We start from the raw sequence: 16,143 nt of genomic DNA, 5'->3' as shown, positions 1-16,143 counted from the left end.
AGAGGCAAAGAAATGTATGAAGGAAAAAGGTATTAAAGTTGAGGATGTTAAAAATTTACCTCCTATTGAAGAAATACATGGGATAAATACACCATCACTGCCTAAGGTGGTAGAGGTAAATTCTGTAATGAAATTCAATGATAATGATAATCCTCACAATATGCATCCTAGTCAATGCCTTTATGAGTTTGAGAATTATATTAGAAAACAAGACCACTTCAATGCAAATGTTATGAAACAATTGAAATACAATTCTGATATGATTGCTCTCTTAAGTGACTTGGTACTTAGAATCTCAAATGATGTTAGAGGTGTAGGAAAGCATGCTTCTAGGGTTCAAACTCAGTTAGAACAAGTTGCTAAATCTCAGAGAGAGAGAGTTGCTTGATGAAATGAATAATAATATAAGTGACTTTGCTGTTAGAGTAGCAACTAGAGGAGGTAAAATGACTCAGGAACCACTTTATCCTGAGGGACACCCAAAAAGAATTGAACAAGACTCTCAAAGAGCTAACGCTGATGCACGTAGTCCTTATAAAAAGAAAAAGAAGAAGAAAAATGATAGGACTTTGCATGCCTCTAGTGAACCTGAAGTAGAAAAACCTCCTGATAATCATAATGAAATTTCTATCTCTGATGCTGAAACTCAACCTGGTAGTGAACATTCACCTTCTGACAATGAAAAAGATAATGATGAGGTTCATGAAAATACTCAAACGAATAGTAAAGAACCAGACAATGATGTCGAGATAGAACCTGCAGTTGATCTTGATAACCCACAACCGAAGAGTAAAAGATATGATAAAAGAGACTTTGTTGCTAGAAAACACAGTAAAGAAAGAGAAACGTAGGTTCAAAAACCTATGCCCTTTCCACCTAAGTCAACTAAAAATAAAGATGATGAAGAATTTGAACACTTTGCTGAAATGCTGAGGCCAGTCTTTTTGCGTACTCGCTTGACTGATATCTTAAAAATGCCTCCTTATGCAAAGTACATGAAATACATCATCACCAATAAGAGAAAAATACCGGAAGCTGAAATCTCCACCATGCTTGCTAATTATACTTTTAAAGATGGAGTACAAAAGAAATTATGTGAAAACTGCCTTATGTGATTTGGGAGCCGGTGTTAGTGTTATGCCTTTCTCTTTATATAAAAGACTTGATTTGAATAAACTTTCACCTACTGAAATATCTTTGTAAATGGCTGACAAATCAACTGCCATACCTATCGGTATCCGTGAGGATGTGCCCGTTGTTGTTGCTAATGTCAGTATTTTGATTGACTTTGTTATACTTGAGATGCCCGAGGACGACAACATGTCAATTATCCTTGGTAGACCCTTCTTAAATACTGCAGGGGCAGTTATCGATTGCAATAAAAGTAAGGCCACTTTTCATATCAATGGTAATGAGCATACGGTGCACTTTCCGAAGAAACAATTCCAAGTGAATGGTATTAATGTTATTGAGAAATCTTCGACAATCACTATTGGAAGTTTTCAACTACCTCTACCTACTATTAAAAAGAAATATGAAATGCTTATTATTGGGGACATCCGTAACCCCGTTGAGGTAACTTAGTGATTTACAAAAGTTCTTCGGTTTCATGCTAATCGAAAGTGGTTGTTAATAAGACTTGATCAACCCTATTAATGGATCATTTTTGAGAGGTATGAAGTTGATGAATTTAGTAAGCACTACCTTATGTTCCTACTTTTTGTTTTCTGTTTTTATTAGTTAAATAAAATAGAATGCCATGCTTTGTCTCTTTTCTGAATTTCCCGTGAAATAAAAAATGACCCAAAAATAAAAGTTCTCAGAATGCTCTAAATACGATTTTTTTCTAAATATTTAAGAATTTTTGGTGCTAATAATATTAGAGGGAGGTGCACCAGGTGGGCACAACCCACCTGGGCGCGCCAGGAACCCCAGGCGCGCCCTGGTGGGTTGTGGTCCCCACATGGGCCCCTCACTTATCTCTTCATACCACTTCATCACCTACCTCCAGAAAAAATACCCCCATTGCTCTCTCTCTCTCTCTCTCTCTCTCTCTCTCTCTCTCGTGTTCTTGCTCTCAAACCCACAGATTTCGATCTCTTTGCTCGAAGCTCTATTTCCGAAACTGTTTCAGGGGATTGTTGCTTGGTATGTGACTCCTGCGTTTGTCCAATTAGTTTTTGCTTTAGTAGTTTATATTATGAATAATTAGCTACTATTGGTGCTGCTGTAGATGAGCTTGCATATTGAATTCTTAGAGTTCTAAGTAGTTTGAATGCTTGCTATGGCCTCTAGGCATCCCTATGAGTAGTTGCTATCAATCTTGTAAAGTTTTGTTGAGAAAAATTTGTGGACTAAAAATTTCAGAATTTTTGTTCATAAGAAAAACATGAGTATCTTTAATTAGGAAGTTTGCTTCCAAGAAGAACTCCAAGGGAGTGATTGGGGAGTCATCTGATAGTGATCTCCATACCCGGCGATTGGCGGAAGTACGGCCGTGCGAATGGCCGCATACCCTATTCATGGAAGGGGCCAGAATCCTTCAAGAGTTTGCACAATATGCTGCTAATGCCGGCCTCACCAACTTCATCGCAGCTGAATGTGAACAGTATCATCTCCTCACAAACACCTTTAATGCCGGCCTCACCAACTTCATCGCAGCTGAATGTGAACAGTATCATCTCCTCACAAACACCTTTGTTCAAAGTTTTAATTTCCTTCCTAGGAATAATCCTCCAGAGGTGCAGTTTAATTTATACGCTGAACCCCATCAGATACCGCTTACTGAGTTCTGTGAAATATGCTTGCTTCCTTCTGATGGTGGTTTGGTAGAGCCTAGGCCTACGAAGTTTGAAGGCTTTTATCATACTCTGACAGTGGGTGATGAGAGAGGGGTGTCGAGTATCACCGCCGCTGGCTTGCATTTTCCGGCTGTTCATTATTTTACTCTTTTCATTGCAAAATGCTTGCTTGCTAGAGAAAAGGTGGGTGCACTCAGCGCCCCAGACCTTGCTGTTTTACGCCATGCACTTGAAGGCGACAACACTTATAACTTGGGAGCTATTGTGGCACGTCGCCTTCACATTAATAAATCCAAGGGTAAAATTCATGGTGGTATTTACGCTACTCGCTTGGCTACTCGCTTTAACGTTCAATGCCTGCATGATTATTCATTGCCCAAGGTTTACCTAGATTGCGCGGCCATGGAACACCACCAGTTCATTGATGCCGATTACCCTAACATTGCTATTCTATATAACTTGGTTTTCAATGTGAGAACTCGTGATATTATTCCATTGCCTGCACCTGCTTTGCTCGATCCTATTGCCAGGGGTGGATACAGGATTATGCCTGCGGACATCATCGCCTACCGGAACAACCAGGCTGCAGCAGAGGAGGAGCCTCAGAAGTGGGATCCACAGGTGCCTGCTCCTCAGCAGTTCGACATGGGACCACATGGTTTCTTCGACTACTGACTAATTACCAAGTTAGGCCAAAATCCTAAGCTTGGGGGAGTACGTATTCCCACCGACATTACATTCATGTTCACACATTTCATTCCAGTTGTCGGTGTCCGCACTTTTCATTGTATTATCCATGCTTAATTTATTTTCTCACTTTCTTCTTGTGTGTTTGAAAAACTTGAGAAAATACAAAAATATTTCCTGGTTCTTTTTTATTTTTCTTTCTGGAGTAGTTAGTTGTAGCACTAAAAAGAAAACCCAAAAAGATTTCCTTGTTCTTCTTTTGCTTGTTGGGAGCTTTCCCGTGTAAATAGTTTTTCTAGTTTTTCTTTTCCTTTTATTTGCTTGCTCAAGAAAACCAAAAACTCCAAAAATATTTCAGTGCGTTTCTCTGAATTTCTTTTCTTTTTATCGAGTCGCACCGAGGAGAAGACCATGATGAAAATGTTGAGTGGCTCTCATATGCATAATTGTTGATCTAATAAAGAACCCATATTACTTTGTCTTCTCCTATTGAATAAAATGTTTGCAGATTCCAGTTTAGTCCATGGCACTCTTGCACTACTATTATTTTCAAATCGTTCGGTCGTGCAAGTGAAAGGCAATAATGATGATATTTGATGAACTGGACGTGGCTGAGAGAAACGGGTATGAACTTGACTTGTTCTGTTTTTGTAAATATGTTTAACCTAGTATCCATGATTCAGCCCATTATGATTAAACATGTTTGCAATGACAATTACAGATTATAGTTTCTCATGCCATTCATAAGTAGCTAGGGGTGGATAATAATTTATCTTGCATATCAACATTGCGTTAAAATGATTGTGATGTAGTATGATGATATGCTATCCTCCTCTGAATTTTTGAGTGGCTTCACTTGGCACATGTTCATGCATGTAGGTGAATCAAAGCCAACATAGCCTCTATGATATTTATGTTCATGGTGTTCATATCCTACTCGTGGTAGTGTCCAATGTTACTTATGCATAATGCATGTTCATGATCGTTGTTGCTCTCTAGTTGGCCGCTTCTCAACCTATTTGCTAGCCTTCACCTGTACTAAGTGGGAATTCTACTTGTACATCAAAACCCTTGAACCCAAGTTATTCCAGACGAGTCCACCATACCTACCTATATGCGATATTATCCTGCCGTCCTAAGTAAATTTGCATGTGCCACTCTAAAAAATTCAAATAAATATCCTTTTTGTGTGCCTGGATCGTTCATGGAACGACAGGAGGTAGTCGGTATCTTCCATGCTAAGCGGGTTATTCTCAGGATGAGTGTTTATTCACTCACCATTGCATGAGAAAAGGGCGGTAATAGGGATGCCCAGACCCAAACTGCAAAAAGAATTGATCTTTCAAATAATCAAACAAAAACTCCAAACAAAGTTATAACCTTTACTTTATCGCTTGGGAACCGCCACTAGCGTGCTTAGCATGGAAGATATTGATAACTGATGGTCGTGAAGTAAACAAGAAGGGTGCATGTCTCAAAATATCATTTACCTCTGTTTTAAAAACTTGAGCTCTGGCACCGCTGCAAATCACTGCTTCCCTCTGCGAAGGGACTTTCTATTTACTTTTATGTTGTGTCATCACCTTATAAAATAAGCGCCAGAACCTGAGAGCACTGCTGTCATGCTGATGCATTGTGTGTAGCTAATGTTGGGTGCATCATGACTGGATCTTTTCTACCATGAATTACAATGTTTAGTCGCTGCTTGAACTTTGGAGGTGCTCTGCATTTATGTTTTACGGTCTCAGAAAGGGCTAGTGAGATACCACTATTGTCATGTTATATCATGGTTGTTTTGATAACGTGTTGTTGTCTGAGATATCTTATTATTACTCGCTAACTGATTATGTCATTGATATGAGTTAATATAATTTTTAAGAGTTATTGTCGGCATGGTTAGTTATAATGTTGGCTGAAAACCTGGGTGCTGTTTAAGCTTATTTAGGCAAACAAGAGCAAAAGAGTTCGTAAAAGTTTTTCTTTTTCACTTTCAGTTTATCAACTGAATTGCTTGAGGACAAGCAAAGGTTTAAGCTTGGGGGAGTTGATACGTCTCCAACGTATCTATTTTTCTAACATTTTTCCTCTTATTTTGGACTCTAATTTGCATGATTTGAATGAAACTAACCCCGGACTGACGCTGCTTTCAGCAGAACTACCATGGTGTTGTTTTTTCGTTCAGAAATAAAGTTCTTGGAATGGAACGAAACTTTGCGAGGATTTTTTATGCAAAATAACAGAATTTCTGGAGCCAAGAACAACCGGAGGGGGGCACCTGGGTGGGCACAACCCACCAGGGCGCGCCCCCCTCCAGGCGCGCCCAGGTGGGTTGTCCCCCACCCGGTGGCCCCGCAGACCCTGAAACCAACGCTATAAAATCACATATTTCCAGAAAAGAAATCAGGGAGAAAGAATTACCGCCTTCCATGAGATGGAGCCGCCGTCACCTCCTGTTCTTCATCGGGAGGCCAGATCTGGAGTCCGTTTGGGGCTCCGGAGAGGGTGATCTTCGATCTTCGTCATCACCAACCCTTCTCCATCGCCAATTCCATGATGCTCCCCACCGGGAGTGAGTAATTCCTTCGTAGGCTCGCTGGTCGGTGAGGAGTTGGATGAGATTCATCATGTAATCTAGTTAGTTTTGTTAGGGCTTGATCCCTAGTATCCACTATGTTCTGACATTGATGTTGCTATGACTTTGCCATGCTTAATGCTTGTCACTTTGGGCCTGGGTGCCATGATTTCAGATCTGAACAGTTTATGTTATCACCATTATATCCATGTTCTAGATCTGATCTTACGAGTTATAGTCACCTACTACGTGTTATGATCCGGCAACCCCGGAGTGACAATAGTCGGGACCACTCCTGGTGATGACCGTAGTTTGAGGAGTTCATGTATTCACCGTGTGTTAATGATTTGTTCCGGTTCTCTATTAAAAGGAGGCCTTAATATCCCTTAGTTGCCAAATGGACCCCGCTGTCACTGGAGGGTAGGACAAAAGATGTCATGCAAGTTCTTTCCATAAGCACGTATGACTATTTATGGAGTACATGCCTACATTATATTTATGAACTGGAGCTAGTGCTGTATCACCCTAGGTTATGATTGTCACATGATGAATATCATCCAACAAATTACCGATCCAATGCCTACGAATTTATTCTTGCTAAGTTACTACTACTATCGTTCCTGTTGCACTAGCTACAAAATTACTGCTATCACTGTTACCGTTACCATTGCTGCTGTCACTATTACCAAAAATATCATATTACTTTGCTACTGATCACCTTGCTACAGATAATTAATCTCCAGGTGTGGTTGAATTGACAACTCAGCTGCTAATACTTGTAAATATTCTTTGGCCCCCTTCTGTCGAATCTATAAATTTGGGTTGAATACTCTACCCTCGAATACTGTTGCGATCCCCTATACTTGTGGGTTATCAAGACCTTTTTCTGGCATCGTTGCCGGGGAGCATAGCTATTTTTGTTGAGTCACTTGGGATTATTATCAATTTATCACTATGAAGAATCTGAAGGATGCTAAGACTAAGATTTTTCCCTCTAAAACGAGGGGAGGTAAGGAACTGCCATCTAGCTTAGATTTAGATTCACCTTCTGTTATAAGTAAACTTGTAACACCACCACATGCTATTAATCCTGATATGTTGCAAGTTATTGATGGTTCTACTTCTGCTATGAATGATACTTATGATGATGCTAGTACCTTGCTTGATGATGATGTGCCACTAGGTGAATTTCTTGATGAACAAATTGCTAGAGTAAGACAATATGATGTTGTTGAAACTGATGATGAGCTTGAAACTGAAAATCCTGAAACACCTGCTAGAATTAGTCCTCCTAGATATGAATTGCCTAATGTACCGGAAGGTTATGTTATGTGTGAGGAGACAACTAGAGATATTCTTGCTTGCAAAGATAGAGATGATCTAGAGAAATTATTATGCAAGTATAAAGAAAAATCCTTGAATTCTAGAATGCAATATGACCCTAAGTTTGCAACTTCACCTATCTTTATTGATGATAAGGATTATGAATTCTCTGTCGACCTAGAGTTAATTACTTCGGTTGAATCTGATCCTTTCCATGGTTATGAAACTGAAACTGTTGTGGCACATCTTACTAAGTTGAATGACATAGCCACCCTTTTTACTCATGATGAGAAAACTCGCTATTACTATATTCTCAAATTATTTCCGTTCTCATTCAAGGGTGATGCTAAAGCTTGGTACAATACTCTTGCTCCTGGTTGTGTGCGTAGTCCCTAGGATATGATTTATTACTTCTCTGAAAATTCCCTCCTCATAAGAAACAAGCTGCCTTACAGGAAATATTTAAATTTGTGAAAATTAAAGAAGAGAGTCTCCCACAAGCTTGGGGGAGGCTTTGCGAATTACTTGATGCTTTGCCTGATCATCCTCTTAAGAAAAATGAAATAATTGATATCTTCTATAATGGACTAACCGATGCTTCTAGGGACTTCCTAGATAGTTGTGCTGGTTGTGTTTTCAAGGAACAAACTATTGGGCAAGCTGAAGAATTATTGAATAACATATTGAAAAATTATGATGATTGGACTCTTCCTGAACCACCGCCTATACCCACTTCGAAGAAGAGGGGTATAGTATATCTGAGTCCTGAAGATATGCAAGAGGCAAAGAAATCTATGAAGGAAAAAGGTATTAAAGCTGAGGATGTTCAAAAATTTACCTCCTATTGAAGAAATACATGGGCTAAATACAGCACCACTGCCTAAGGTGGTAGAGGTAAATTCTCTAATGAAAGTCAATGATAATGATAATCCTCACAATATGCATCCTAGTCAATGCTGTCGGATTACGGGTTCCGGCAAAACCCTTGAGGTTCGAACTCTGGGGTGCGCACGAAGATCTCTCTCCCCCAAGCCCACTCTCACCACAATCCCAAGGCCTAGCTCGCCGAACCCAAGGAACAAGAGACACAAGAGTTTATCTTGGTTCGGGCCACCGATGTGGTGTAATACCCTACTCCAGTGTGGTGTGGTGGATTGCTTCGTTGGATAAGGATGAACAAGTACAAGGGAAGAACAGCCTCCTGAGGAGAGGTGTTCTTGAGCTCGGTGAGCTGGTGTGTGTGAGGATGAAATGGATCAGATCCAAGATCAGTTGCTTCCTATGGTGGGGGCTAGTCCTATTTATCGAGGCCCTGGTCCTCTTCCCAAATGTTTAGGCGGGAAGGGATCCCACAACGGCCAATTTGAAGGGGGACAACTAGTACAAGCTATCCTGACAAAAGGTGGTCTTCGCCTGCCAAAGGCTCTGGTGGTGACGCCATCGTGGGCTCCGCGGTGACCTCCGTCCTGCCGTCCTGCTGGTCTTGGTCTCATTGCACCGATATGGAAACCTTTGCCTGATGCCTCGGGACTCCTCGCCTGCGCCGGCCCCTTTAGCACCAAAGAGGAAACCAGTACCATGCGCCCACTGGCGCCCGCCTGGCCTTGGTTGTCATGGCTCACATCACGGGAACCTCACGAGGTGCCCCTTGCCTTGATCTCTCCGCTCCTCGCGAGTCGGCCTAGTGAGAGTGCCCCTGTGGAGGTCTTGTGTCGTCCGCCTTGCGAGGCTTGGCCCCTCGCGAGGGTCTTGAGCGTTTGTTGGTGAAGATGGGCCATACCAGGCCGCTCAGTGGAGCCACGCCACGGGCCGCAGGCAGGCAAGTCTGGGGACCCCCGTTCCCATGACGCCGACAGTAGCCCCCGGACCCAAGGCGCGCTCGGACTTGGCTTCGAGGCGAAGCCAAGGGGCAAGTGCGGAGTGCCGCGGGCCCCAACCGCCTGCGGCCTCGATTGACGCGTGGCGATTGAAAGGACGTGGGCGTCTCCGCTTCCCCATGCTGCCTCGGCAACTGCCCGACTTGACAAGTCCCTACTGCATGAATAAAGGGTCATCATTACCTGCGATCGTGGAGGTCGACGGTTGGCCTCCTCCTGGCTATAAATGAGGCGTGGGGCGGAGCCCCCGTTGCCCATCTCTTCCTCCATTCCACCTGCTTCTTCTTCTCCCTTGCTTCACTGCATCGCCCATGGCGCCGATACGGAGATTCTCCGTTGCTGAGAAGGGAAAAGCCCCCCGCGAAGAACTAGGGCCGCTCCCACCGAAGAAGAGGCTGGCCCACTCCCGAGAAGTTGTCGCGATGCGAGAGGTGACGAGGCCTTGGTACGAGCGGCCTCCTCCTGGTTACCCGCTGCCCTTGTACACCCAGGCGCAGGGCTCCGGAGAGGGAGCCAGCGGTTCGCGTCGTCCGCGCCACGACCGCGGGGGCCATGCTGTTTCAGTGCGCGCCGCCGCCCCGCGAACTCACGCCGAAGGCTCCTTGCGTGAACTCGTGGTGTGGGCGGCGATGCCACCGCGCACGTGGATCCGATTCCCGCAGTTCTTTGCTGCAGATATGCCGCTGAGGGGGCCGCTCACGCTGTGGTTGCAGCATGCCGACTGCGGCACCCCGACGACGGAAGCGGAGGTTGAGGTCATCTTCCCGGGCAAGATCTTCATGACCCGCGAATGGGGCGAGGTCGCCCGCGTCTGCCGTGCGGAAGGGGCCCTCGCCATCCACTTCGAGTACGATGGTGCCTCCACGCAGTTCTTCAAGGTCTTCGATGAGGAAGGCCGCCGTCTGAGCTGCTGCTCGGGAGGGAGCCAGCAGGTTGGCGGGGTGGCCGGCGCTGGCAGCTCCTCCAGCAGCAGTGATGGCGCCCGAGAATTCAGCAGTTCTCCCGAGCCCGATGAGACTCTGGAGACGAGCGACGACAGCTACGTGCCCCCGAGCTCACGCCGCGCACGGGGTGCCGCAGCGGCATCAACTCGCCGTCGCTGCTGATCTAGATGGTGTTGGCGTCAGCCCCCCGTGGCCCACTATTGATGATGGCGGCGGCGGCGACGCCCGTAGATATAGCTTCCGATAGTCTTCTCCTTTTGTTCCCTGCAAAGAATCGGGATGGGCCCCACAGGGGTGCGTAAAGATCTTGTTGCGCTTTTGGCTTAATGCAATATAATCCTTTATCTAGCGTCGTGGTCGCGTGTTCCGCTTCAGCTAGTCGCCCCTTTGCGTCCCTTGTGATAGCTCGGTGTTCTACGCTGACAGGTCCCAATCCCCTGGCAGGCTGCAGCGGTCGCTGGTATGCTAGGTCGCGATGCCGTGGTCAAGGCTAGGAGGTGAGCGGCCCGAGGTCCGGTGAGAGCCCCCGAGGCGCGATGCTCAGGGGGTCCCCTTTAGCGCACAAACAGCTACCCAAAGGCTGAAAGGGAGGCAAGGTTGCCAAAACGGAAGCGCATTAGTGAGGGTGTTGAAGTTGCATGTCTCGCTTCGGCCTTGGTCCCCCTTATTTTCATTCTCGCGGTAGCTTAGCGCTCTACGCCAGCAGGTCCCAGTCCCCAGGCAGGCTTCAGCCATCGCTGGTATGCCAGGTCGCGATGTCGTGGTCAAGGCTAGGAGGTGAGCGGCCCGAGTTCTGGTAAGAGCTCCTGAGACGCGATGCTCAAGAGGCCCCCCTTGGCGCGCAAGCAGCTTCCTGAGGCTGAAAAGGAGAGCGGCGCAGCCGAAGCAAGGCAACAGAAGCTGAGAACTCCAAGCCATGACACCTCGCCAACGCGCATATGTGACTTATCTTAGCAGGCCTGGAGCTATTCCTTGTTTGGCTTCCTGTCGGCACATCCGTGGAGGTGGTGGTACTACCAGGTCGGGCTCAAGTTAGATCCTTCCTCCTCCCGTGCCCTCCTGAGTGCTATGCGTTCTCGGGTCTCGACCCTCGAGCAAGGCACAGCCGCCGCTGGTATGCCAGGTCGCGATGCCGTGGTCAAGGCCAGGGGTGAGGGCTGGAGAGTCAGTAAGAGCCCCTGAGGCGCGATGCTCAGGGACCCCCCCTTTCACGCGCAAGCGAATCGCACAAGTGGAGGAACGAGCTAACGGGACCACCTGCGGCTAGTGCTCCGAAGGTTCCTGCAAGTTAACTGAAGAGGAACATGGCCTGCGACCGAGCCAGCTACCCAGGGGTAGATCGTCCCGTATAGAGACAGGGGCACTGAGGACCTGGTGAGGTGACGTGCGCGGAGCGGGCCGCGAGCTAGAGCTCGATCTCTCAGATTTATCAGCGTTGGAGGGACGGACCCGAGCACAAGCACCGTGCCGACATGCGTGGCTCCCGCCGCGAGGCGGATATGAGGTTGGTTAGCAATGCGGAGTGCCGCGAGGCTCTATCAGGCAAGTGATAATCGTAGGAAAAACACGCGAGGAGATAAGCTTGTTCGAATAGATGCAAGGACGATACATGCCACCGGGACAGACCCGAGCGTCCTGGGGATGATGCAGCCCGAGGGGCGCCCCCAACAGAGTAAGCTAAAGATGTAAAAAGATACATGCCGTAGGGACGGGCCCGTGCAACCTGGGAATGATGTAGCCTGAGGGGCGCTCCCAGTTGAGTAAACTGGGAAATGTCACCTGGTTCCGTTGTCGAAGGGGTGTTGAAGTAGCTGAAGGTGCATGCTGAAGAAGTTGCTCCTCACGAGCCACCAGGGCCCTGAGCCTCAGGAGGCTCTAAGGGCTCGGGTGGTTCCTCGAGGACCGTCACCATCTTCGCCAGGACTGCGTGGTGCCTGGCCTCCTGATCCACCAGGATGCTCCATAAGCAGCACTGGAAGGTGACAGCTGCGCTCGGCAGGCCAAAGGGCATGCGAACATAGCTATGAGGGGGACCCTTGCATCGGCCAACTTGTGAAGGCCGTAAGCGCTCCTGAGATGCGGCCCTGTTGAGCCCTGGAATGTCGATGCAGACGCGCAGCCCGCCGTCCTCGCCAGATGGGGAGCTGCGCCGGGTGGTGGGCGGCGGTCGTCGCGTATGGCCCTTGCCTCCTGAAGCTCCTGGGTGGTCTTGGTGATGAACTCCTGAGCACCTGGCACTCCTTGCCTAGTGCCTGCTTGGGGGAAGCATGCAGCGAAGCATGCCTCCACGTGGTGCCCGAGCGCCTCCCTTGTGATGCTGGCTAGGTCCGAGGCCCTCCAGATGAGAGCTCCCGAGCCTGGCCCGAGGAGGGCGTCAAACGCGCCTTCCTATGCGGAGGAGGGAGGTGCCCCATCTGCGGGCACATGTCTTGAGGTGGTGCTGCTGGAGAGGCCACTCTCCTGAGGCCCTTGACGGAGTAGCTGCTTCTTCTTCTTGGGGATGGCCTCAGGAGGGTACATGGCTCCTTCGTGGTCGGGGTCCTAGATCGCAGCGGCTTGGAAGGTGCAATCGAGGGAGCACACCGCATCCTTCTCTTCGCAGGCGACCGCGATGATACCGCCGGTCCCTGGCATCTTGAGGACATTGTACCCGTGATGGGTCACCACCATGAACTTCGCCAAAGATGGATACCCGAGGATGGTGTTGTACAGTAGGAAAATGTGGGCGATGTCGAAGTCAATGAGCTCGGTGTGGTAGTCATCACGTCCGCCGAAGGTGACAGGGAGGCGGATCTGCCCTATCGAGGTGGTGGAGCCATCAGTCACTCCTGAGAAGGGCTTGGTTGGCTGTAGCTGAACGTAAGGCACCTGGAGGCGATCAAACGTCTTGACGGACAGGACATTGAGCCCCGCGCCGCCATCGATGAGGGTCTTGGTGACTTGGACGTTGCTGATGACAGGCGAGCAGAACATAGGGAGAGCGCCAGCGGTTGCTGCGCACTTGAGCTGGTCGGACGAGCTGAAAGTAATGGCGTACTTGGACCACCTGAGCGGGCGTGTGGCCTCGAGCCTGGGAAGGGCCCCGTTCACCTCGCGAGCAAACTGCTTGAAGATGCGCTGAGAAGCTGGGGCCTGAGCACCGCCCAAGATGCAGGCGATAGCGCGCGGCTCCTGGAAGCCCCCAGCCCCCTCGTCCTGATGATGGTCGTCGTTCCTCCTTGGTGGTGGCGGCAGCGGAGGGAGGCCAGCATTGCCCTGGGGGCGGTCCTCATGAGGCTGGTCCCTCCAGGTGCTCTCGCGAGGCCCATCCTACCAGCGGTCCTCCCGAGGCCGGTCGCACCACTCCTGGTGGGGGTCACGGTCGTCCCAGCATCCTCTGCTTCGTCCTCCTCCTCGGCCGTAGCCCCGGTCGCTGCGCTCGTGGCGTCGACCGAAGCGTCCATCTCGAATGGCCCTGAGCTCTTGGCAGTCGCTGGTGATGTGGCTATGCACATTGTGGAAGGCGCAGAACGGACGGCTGCTCTTGGATGACTCGGGGTGGTCCCGGCCGCGCTTCGTATCCAGCTCCGCCGCGAGTACGGCTACTCCCTTGCACTTCACGTCCTTGGCCTTGGCTTTCTTCTATTCAGGGTCGGGAGTGGGGAGCTCGAGGAGGGAGAGGCGCCCCTCCTCAGCTCTTGCGCACTTGGTCGCCGTGTTGAACATCTCCAGAGCCATGCACAACTCCTCGTGGATGGCGAGCTCCTCCTTCATCTTGACGTCGCGGACGCCATCAGAGAACGCTGAAATGATGGCCTCGTCCGTCACCTTGGGGATTGTCGGTTCAATATCCGGCGTATCTCGTAGTAGGGGTCCTAAGCTCGGCGTCCGGGAGCGATGGTAACATGGACACGGGGTTTTACCCAGCTTCGGGCTCTCTTGATGAGATAATACCCTACATGCTTCTTTTGATTGTATTCATATGGGTGTAGTACAGAGTATATGTATCTACCACGAGATTGTAGTAATGAATATGAGATTCGCTATTGACTAGCCTGGCCTCGGTTTATATATGCACCGTAGGCCTAGGGTTTAGAGGAGTCCTTGTCTTGGGCGCCAAGTTTTGTAGAATCCTCCTTGTATGCGGCATGGGCTGTCCGAACTGGCCCAATAGTGAACCGCCATGGGGGTCCTCGGCCCGATCCAACTGGTCGGGAGACGACGTGGTGAGTACCCCCTAGTCCAGGACACCGTCAGTAGCCCCCTGAACCGGTCTTCAAGTTGGGGACGCTCCTCGATTCTTACGAACTGTTCTTCATCTTCGGTCGTCGGTCTTGAAAACTGGTTCAACAAATCTCCTCATCTTTGATCTTGAGGATCACCGAAATGCATCCGAAGATTTTACATGTCAGGTATCCGTGGAATCCCTTTAAGTTTCCGGCCTTTATCAATGCCCTGTTATTTTTACGCCACACCACGGGTTTGAAGTTGTTCCCGGGCGGCAGTGTCCTCTTGCATCCGAGCGCCAACGCCGGACTGCATTCGAGGGATCTTTTGCAGTCGAGCACCAACGCCAGACCGCTTCCGAGCTCCAATGCCGGAATGTATCCGAGCTCCAACGCCGGACTGTATCCGAAGAGTATTGTTATAGTCGAGCTCCAACGCCAAACTGCATCCGAGCTCCAGCACCGGGCTGTATTCGAGCTCCAACGCCGGACTATGTCCAAGCTCCAACGCCGGGCTATGTCCGAGGTGTCATAGATCACCTTGGTTCAAAAAAGTGTTAGCTGAGCTTAATGCCAGAAATGCCCTCTAAGGAGCTAGCCACTTGCATCTGAGCTATATGTCGAACTGCTTCCGAGGTGGCTCAGCACCTCGGTCATGGGCTGATTGTTTGCGGATATATTTCCGATGCGTATAAATTTATTTGCTGACGAGATGTATTGCCAGTAGCCCTCAAGGTGTCTATCGGCCTAAAATCCGAGATGCACCTGAAGGAAAACATAAAACTGCTGATCCTGGTAGCCCCTGAGACCCAGGTCGTGAAATCGGCCTGAGGATCAACTCCTAGCTCGGCAGCATACATAGGAATAGAAACGCAGTGTAATATATTAGAGGTAATACTGATCGGCGGACGGGCCCCTGAGAGAGGGTCGTGAGAAGTCACCGTGATATATCAGCTTGATGCCGGATAAGTCCCATATGGTACTTATTGTCGTCCGAAGACGCGCTTGTCCATAGTTCGGTTATGCCGAACATTGAGCACTTTGAATTTTCTGCATTGAACAGGCAACACCAGATTAGGGGATCGATGTGCCCCTTTAATATTTGTAAATAATGAGCACAAAGCCCAGTAGCCCCCGAGCCTTAATGTGGGCACGGGTGGCCGAATTAAGGATCGATATCCGTTTGACAGAAAATTTTGTTGTGTTGAACACAAACTTCTCAGAAAGAGAATAAAGATCTCTTAAAAGAGTTTAGAGCTGGTCGAAATCCGAGCTCGCCAAGGTAGGCCCCAAGGGGTTTAAAATATGGATTGCAGTAAATGGATTTTACTCGCAATTTTTATGTGTAATGATTCTATGTATCCAAGTACTTTTCATCATTAATGCTAAAATCCGCATTGTACAAAACTTTGTTGACCGACCATCAGCTTCAACCTCCTCGGCCAGTAGCTGGGGAGTGCTTGTCCTACTTTATAAAGCCGTTATAAGGGCAAAGTTTTACGGCAAACAAGGCAATCCGGTCATACAGCTTTATAAACAAAGGTACACGGAGAGATATGTTATATTACGTTTTAACGTAAGAAACATCTTCCAAAGAAAATAGTCCCGCTATCGGTTCCTTTCTTTGGGTCGTCATGCTTATCATGATCATGAAAACTCACCTCCGATCAATGTGGGAGGAAAATATTGCGGATTTAGTTCGGCGAAAGTTCCCGAACTCTATGGTATTAATGA

This window comes from Triticum aestivum, chromosome 4D (assembly GCF_018294505.1).
Source record: "Triticum aestivum cultivar Chinese Spring chromosome 4D, IWGSC CS RefSeq v2.1, whole genome shotgun sequence".
Classification (NCBI taxonomy): Eukaryota; Viridiplantae; Streptophyta; class Magnoliopsida; order Poales; family Poaceae; genus Triticum; species Triticum aestivum.
This window is presented reverse-complemented; position numbering follows the sequence as displayed.